Source organism: Aythya ferina, assembly GCF_964211825.1.
Source record: "Aythya ferina genome assembly, chromosome: 1".
NCBI lineage: Eukaryota > Metazoa > Chordata > Aves > Anseriformes > Anatidae > Aythya > Aythya ferina.
The window spans coordinates 91,885,439-91,893,765 of NC_140296.1; positions in this window are offsets into that span (position 1 = coordinate 91,885,439).

Consider the following 8,327-nt stretch of genomic DNA (forward strand, 5'->3'; position numbering starts at 1 on the left):
TGAGCTGAAGCAAACGCTGTTGACTTATATCGAAATTATATATTTTTCCATGTAATCTAAGGGCCATATCTGGTACATCTCAGGGAAAAAATACTCATTAACATTAGTGGGAGTTTTTCTGTACATGGAAAGCAGGATCACAGTCATATATGTAATCAGATCTGAGGAAATGGTGGGTAAAAGCTACCTTGGTTAGACTCCTCTCAGCAGTATTTGCCAAGAAAGCCTCACTCTCCTAGCAAGGCCTGGCTCCCCATGACAAAAGGGGGAGCCCAGATGAGTGTAAACACATGCGTTGGGTGGAACAAATCCAACACATGGTGTGTTGTGGGGCTGCAGAAGTCTGGCTCTGGAAAGGACCCTGGAGACCGCATAGTCTGATGCTCCTTAATCTGGTCCAGGGGCTACATGACACTCTAGAGAAAGCCTTGGCCTATCCCTTTGTTAGGTTTCCTTTCGTGAACCCTGCATATTTTCTTGCTTGCGTACAGGGAAAGAGACATATGTTTGACAATGAGTTTTGGTAGCCTCTTCCATCGGCCATGTGCCAACAAGTTATGAATCATGCCTGGTTCCCAGACCACTGTGAGAAAAACTGGTCCAGGCCATCCATAGGAGACATCTATACAAAGTAGGATGACCTAACAAAAACGAAAACCCTGCTTAACACATAGGATCAAGGAGAAAGAGCTGAAATTACTGGTGTTTCTTAATTCTGAATTTTCTGATACTTGCCATAGACATAGAAAATGTGTTTTTGTTTTCTGAGTCTTTAAAGGAATTTTGGGAGCTTATTGAATTGATTCTCCTTTGCCAATCAAGAATGGTGGATGGGGGCCAAAATGCGAATGCAAATCAGATTCCTCAGCTTCTGTCCTGCATAAGGAGAGCTTTTCTGTCGGCTGCAGCACCTTGCATCCTAGCTCAAACAGCACTAGTATACGTTTCCGTTTTGTCGTGTTTTTAATGGCAATCAGCACTGTGGGAAGTGCCCCAGTACTCAGAACTGAATGTTGACAAACCACCATACCTATTTCGTGTGCTGCTCCAGCAAAAACCTGCCCACTCGTAGCTCAGCCATTGCTGCTGTTATTGGCCTGGGCTGCTGGCAGGCTGCCCCGTTATGTATAAACATGTAAAACATGACAAGATAAAAGACTGTAGTGTGCCAGATCCCTGATATAGATGACAACTGATTTCCTACGGCTGTGTGGAAGGAGTTGTTCTCTTTGGGTTTGGGAAGGATGGTTTGTGTAGCGCAGCAAAGTGCTGCTATGTGGAAGGGAATTTGCTTTTCTACTACAGTTTTGATATACTTCAAAATGCTTTTCTTTAGCAATCTGTGGCATTGCCAGCCTGAAACTCAGTAAACATTATTTTAAAATGACAAAGATTTAGAGATATTGCTGTATGCATCACAAAATAAATCACTTTTGGTTGCCTAAGGTGTGAATGAAGCCCAAGAGGATTGTCCAACATTACCTGTTGACATCATATACAACCCCCGATCCATGGACCTGGCTCCTTTCTAGGTTCCTCAGGTGTGGCTTTGGTGACACTAGCAGAGTCAGACTGGTGCTACAACAATACATGCAAGACAAAACCCAGACCCTGTTTGTGCCATCAATAAATGCAGTAGGCTAAGGGTATTAGATTAGACTAACCCCCAGATCCAGGTGGGGACTAGTATGCAAGGTTGTGGCAACGTTTCATTCAGACAGACTTGTCTGCATGGTTTTGTAGTCTTTCTGTATACGTTAATCTTTCCACATGAGTAATTTTCCCAAGACATCACCAAAATGAAAATTGACTATCATAGTATCTGTTTGGTCTGTACATCTGTCACTGATGCTCTGGTTTACAAAATGCTGGTGAATTGTTTGCAGTTTATTGCACATACTATTTTTACAGCAGATTTCAATGTAACTGTGACATTTCTGGAGCTTTGTAGAGAAGAGAAAGGAGCTGGTGAACACTGTCACCCCACAAGTGAGCATGGAAGTCACTGATAATTCAGACAGCTTTAGAAATCCCATGGCTGACGTTGAATTGCTTCACATTCAGGAAACACGGGTGAGAAATGCCAGTTCTGCAGTCATGTTACAGCCTGGATTTGCCAGAAATGGAAGTGAGAGTAAGGTACAGCAGATTCAAAAGTGCTTTAGCATATCTGCAGTTGGGAAGAAATGTTTGGATCCATTTGTGTCAGAAGAAAAAAGCAGCAATTACTGATAGGAAGCCTCTGAGGCAGATCAAAGCAGATCGTCATAAGAAGCAGACTGTCTCTGCTGTCATGAAAAAAAAAAAAATCTTTGAAAAAAAAAACACAGGGATTCCTGAAGTGCTGGATAAGTGTAATGCACTTCAAGCCCCCAAGTAAGAAAAATGGCTGCAAAGAAAATGGACAACAGGTGCTTCATGAGTTTCAGTTGTGAGATTGGGGCTGCAAAAGTCTATTGGCATTGGCACAGTCTAAGAAAGAGATGTGAGTTTTTTTTGTTTTTTTGTTTTGTTTGTTTGTTTGTTTGTTTTTGTTTGTTTTTGTTTTGTATAGCCCTATCTATAAACGCGGAATCATCAAATTATCACATGATGCTGCATTACAAAGTTCTTTGTCCCAAACACGAATTCTGCTTTGGTCTAACTGAAGACCACAATGGGGAAACAGAGCTTCCTAAATCATCACAGGGTGATACACACAGACTTAGTATTCTGCTGGATGGTGGGACCATATCAGTCATCACTAAAGGCGCAGAAGCTTCATAACATGCCTTGAATTCTGCAGTGTTGTGCTATGTTGGAGTATCAGAAAGCTGCTGCTTCTTTCTGTTTGTAGCTGTTGTTTATTTGTTTGTTCTCACTGCTTTTGTTTTTCAGAAACTGTCCTGGGGCAAGATTCACTGACAATAATAATGCGTATTCCCTGAGGACTGCCTTTTGGGATGAGACAGAGCTTATTAGTGTTTCTGCAGGCAACACAGAGCTTGGAGCCCCCCAGTTTACAGGCTTTTTGCTGACTCAGATAATCACAGGGGCTCCCAACAGAAACTGTGGGATTCACATGCCACACACTCCCCTGTGCCACATGTGGGTGTGAAGGGAGCCAGGAGACAGGAATTAACACCAGTCTCTCATGGCCATCCAGCAACTATTGATTACTGATTAATTATTGATAAACTACTACCAAGAGATTATTATCATATCTAAACCAAGCCTAAAAACATAGATGTTTCCCTAAAAAGCATCTTTACAATTTTCTACCTTTAGTGGTACCAAGAGCTGAAGTTTCCACATTAGCCTCTTTGATCGTATGACCCTTAAAGAGTAAAAGAAGCAGTATGCTCTGGTTTTGCTGTTGTATTATCATCTTCAAAGAATTTAATAAAAGGACATTTTTGCCCTTTTTAAAATCTACACTATCCACAAAGCATGAAACAGAAAAAAATAAAATATATTAAAAAAAAAAAAAAAAGAATACGTGGCAAGATATTAAAATCAGCAGCTGTTCATTGCTGGAAAGAAGCATTGTTGAAAGATTTTCTCTCCAAGTCTTGTTAAATTCATAAAATGTGAAGAAGCCCAACCACTTGAGCAATTAGAACATCTGAGAGATACTTTTAAGTTCGACAATAGGAGCAGGTAGTCTTTCCTTTGTTTAAAGATTTAAATGCCGATAGGTAGCCAGTGAATCTTCTATTGCAAATAAATCTCAAATGTGAAATACTGACTCCCCACATTTTTAAATGAGTTCCATTCTTCATTAGTAGTGCTTGGCACAAATTAGCATCCAATTAATTTTCTTTTTTTTTTTTTTTACTGACATTATATTACTCAGTACATTAAGAATGCAAAAATTAAGCATTGGAATAAATGTATGTTAAATTAGGTAATTATTTTAGTAAGAACATATACAGGTTCTGTTTGGGAAAAAGAAGTATGAGGTAGTGTAAAACCATATATAATTTTTAAATGACCTATTTTAATGGTTTTAATGCAATAATAATCAGATTTTCTAAATGAAAAGAGCTGAAAAATGAAGGACAAGGAAGCCTAAGACCGATTCTATAAATGAGCAAACATCATCTATGCCTCAAATCATGACTAAAATTACTATGGATTCAAAATAGAACTATTGGGTGCAATAATTTCCGATCCATGAAAAACCTTTGCATATAAAAAAGGGGTTTTTTTTTGTGCTCATACAGAATTTGACATTGGAATATTTGTTGCAACAGAACTGTTAGAGCACTAGGTGTTGAAGTACTGCAGGTGGGATACAGCACGCACGAATAGATGCAGGTACATTTGGCGTGGCTGCAGCTCCCCAGTTGCTTTTGTGGACAAAGCAGCCCTGTAGAGGGGGAATGAGCAAACTGCAGCCCAGCATCTTGACTAAATACAGCCCAGGAAGCCCGCTGGGGCCCAGCAGTGTGGGTGCAGAGACGTGGGTAGCACAACAGCCCATGTTACTGCTGTGCAGGTGATCGAGGAAGGCAGGCCAGGGGATCACTTCTATCTCAGGAGCCCACAGAGGCAGGCAGGCTGATGCCACCTGGGCATTAGGTGGGGCTGAGGAGAAACAAAATTGTTCTCCCAGGAACACCCCCCACAGGGGAAACCACCGGTGGCGCTGGTCTGGAGAGCTATTTTGCTGTCGCTGCTGGCAGCTGAGGCAGGTAATGAAGATGAATGGGCTGCAGGGAGCCACAGTCTCAAACATGCTCTGGCTGTGTTTGCATCTCACATCTAGGGAAAAGAGGCGTGACGAAGCAGGAGAGAAACTAGTCCAAATGAGCTATCCATCACAACCTGTTGTACGTTCAGCCTGGCTGAGAAATTCCAGACAATGGCTGAGGACTGAGCTAAGTGCTGTCTCTTCTGCCATGTGGAAAAGACAGGTGAGAGGTCCATTGCTGTGACGCCTTCAGCTTTTCCCAGATTGAAATAAACTGGTCATAAAGCACAAGTGAGAAACAATTTCTTCTCATTTGGATCCTGAAACAAAATTCATTGTCCTAAATTGGTATATTAACCTGCTTTCATTCCCCATGTGTGCAGACCAGCTTTCCAGCCTTAGTAGTAACTGCTGGGAGTACTGAGAAGGTAGAGAGTAAAAGTTAATAGCCTGATTTTCTTTCTTCAAATCAACAAGACATTGCTTCCTTACAACATAGTCCACCAAGAGCATACAGAACAGATTCTGATGATTAGTGTGTTTGATAAAACAGTCTGAACAGGGATGTTTGGGAAGCAGTAGAAGTTGTAATTTCCAGCTGGGAGGCAGCTCATTAAAAGGCATGAAATCAGCTCAAATTCTGCCAAGAGGGAGAAAAAAGAAAGGAAAAAGATCCCAAGGTAGTGTGGTACTGGTATGGAATATTTGCCTTGCTTGAAATTTAAGACATATTTAACAAAGAGGATGCTATAAGTTAACTCTTTGGAGACTTTAAAAAGAAGTCTGCTCTTTGCTTTTTATATTTTTTTCCATGGGTTTAATTGCCAAGGACTCGTGGCTTCTCCTGTAATAGCAGTCATTACAACAGTGGATGAAGCACACCAACATCTCAACATTTATCTACCTACCTCTAAACTTGGGGATGGTCCTAGTTTTTAGTGGGCGTTAATAATTTGACTGTAAAGTGGGACCTGTACCTGAAAGATGCCTCCTGTGCCAGCTCACTGACTTTAAGCAAACTCTCCCAAAGTAAACTGTCTTCCCTGCTGTGTTCCTAAATGCTGGCATCAGGCTTGTCTCACTGAGTAGTGCTCCACAGCCTTGGCCCCATCACTAGCCTTTCATGACTGCCCAGGGACTTGCTGCGTGGAGGTGGTTTTTACCCAGTCTTGCTCCTTGTGAGCCTGACTCAACACCTATTAAAGCAATAGGACCTTTTGCATCAACTGTAATCAGGAGGCGAAGCCGGCTTGGGCCGTTTGGGTTTGCTAACAATTTTCAGAGCTTCACTAGCAATGTCTTACTATCAACTGATGAACCTGTGTAGGGAGCTTCTTGCCATCAGCAAGGGATGACACAGAAGAGAGGAGTTTTGATTAAGTTATGCTTTGCAATGTCACCGAGATAAGAGGAAGTATCTGCAATCTTGAATTAAAGATTTTCTAGGCTCACTGCCTGCAGATCATACACATTTATGGTTCTAATATATAGTTATAGACAACAATTCCTTTAGCAGCATTAAATTTTATAGTGGTTGTTTTACCTGCCGTGCAAAGTAGTCTGAAATTATTAAGTTAGGAGTTTAAGGGCAGCTTCTGTCAGAGAACAAAAATAAATAAATAAAAATAACACACGCACACACAACCTCCCAGCAACACAGAAAATGTACTGCAGAAAACCAGAGACAATTAAGATAAGTCTTAAGAAAGATTCATTCAGCATAATTGCCTTGTTTGAAAGAGGAAGAGAATGTTGTGTTCACATTGTTTTCTCTTCCCCTAAATCAAGAAATGGAATTAAGCGAATCTGATGCAATCACAGCTCTGATTTGGCCGTAATTTTATGGCTGGGCCAAACAGTGAAGCTATAGTCTCCAGTCACGGCACGGCACAGTGAGCGCTGGCAGCGGTTCCAGGGAGCCCTTCATTACAACTCTAGCAAGAAACAGAAGGGAAGTTTGATAGGATTTCCCTAAAGATTTTGTCTTAAAATCAAAACTACTGTTCTGAAATCTACCTACCAGAAACTAGGACCTTTACAGTCCTTACAATGATTTTTTTTTTCTTTTTAAAAGCTCTTGATCGTGACTATAATATGACTATATTTTTCATGCACCCGTTGAGGAGCCAAAATCAGTTCCTTCTTTTTCCTCCCGTTCTCCAAAGAAAATATCTTCATTTTCCATTTTGTCAACTTGCCCCTTTCTTTTTTTTTCTCTGATTTTTACATAATGAACATTTTACATGGAAGCATTGTATTCTATAGCGCACCAGAAAATATGTACAAAGATTAGTAGTAAATAGTATATGGCAGTTCTGTTTGTCATTCGCCTGAATTCATTCATTAATTAACATTAAGATAAAGTCTATAACAAATGGAAGGGGAAAATGCTTTCTGAATGCCACGTTCCTCCCAAACTCAAGGCAGAAAGGAATTAATCAGAGAGGGAGGAGGGCAGGGAGGAGTTCTTGGCAGCTGGGGAGACAAGTGGGATTTTGTGTAGCAAGGGGTGAGCAGAGCTCCACAAGCTGTGGGGAGAGGATCTGTGGAATCCTGCACAGCCAGAAGTTGTTATTAGGAAACAAATAATAACTGATGAGATGCCTGATTGCAGAGGAGAGCTGTATGGGATAACACTGTGGATGATTGCTCAACAGAAACTATGAAATAGCCAAGTGTGCTCCCAACATGCAAAGCCAGCTGCCCAAGAAATACAGGTGATATGTGTTGGGAAGTTCACTCTAAAACAAAGAGACCAACATCCTGCTCATGACAAGCCTGGAGACCATTACTCAGCCTCTCCTGGGGCTGAGCCTCCCAGTGTAACCCATATCATATGGCCTACCAAAGTGATTCACAGGCCATTCATTTGTAAGGGAGCACTCCAGCATCAGCATCACAGCCTCATGTGACACACAATAAATGGTAGTCCATTTGGGGAATCGGGGGGCTACTGAGAGAAACGAATTTCTGAATTAGGAAAGGGAGCACACATGGACAGCCAATGGCTCTGGAAGTGAGGTGTACCTAGGAAGTGTGATGTGGACCAAGGGATTCAATTTTGATGCTCCAACTTGTATGTAGATAGAAAGCTGGGCAATCAGCGTGGCCTCACCACAGCTTCAGGAGGACCTGTCTTTGAAGGAAATAGTCCTGATGGGGTCATTCAGGAGGGCAACATGTTAGTAACAAATGGAAAAGAAGAAGAAATTAATAAGCATTGGTCTAGCCCAAAATCATGCCTGAAGACAAACTTATTCAAGACAACAAAGTCATGACAAGAAGAATGTCCTTAATTCCCTACACATCAGCTCTTGATGACTGGGTAATAAATTAGATTTGGGATTTCTCAGGTAGCTCAGACCGTTTAGCTTAATAAGGAGAGAATGATAATTAGATCATATGGTGTAAATACCTACATGAGAACAGAAATCTGATAAGTGAGGGCTCTTCCATCTACCAAAAAAAACTCCAATTGACTCACTGAAGCTATAAACCCAAACTAAAAATATCATGCAAAATCCAGAATGTGAGGCCAGGTGACCACTACCAAGCTGTACTAACATTAGATTTCCCATTTCTGGCTATTCATTAGAAAGCTGTATCAATGGTTATGGTGGATTTCCTACTTCTGGCAACCTTAAAGTTGAAA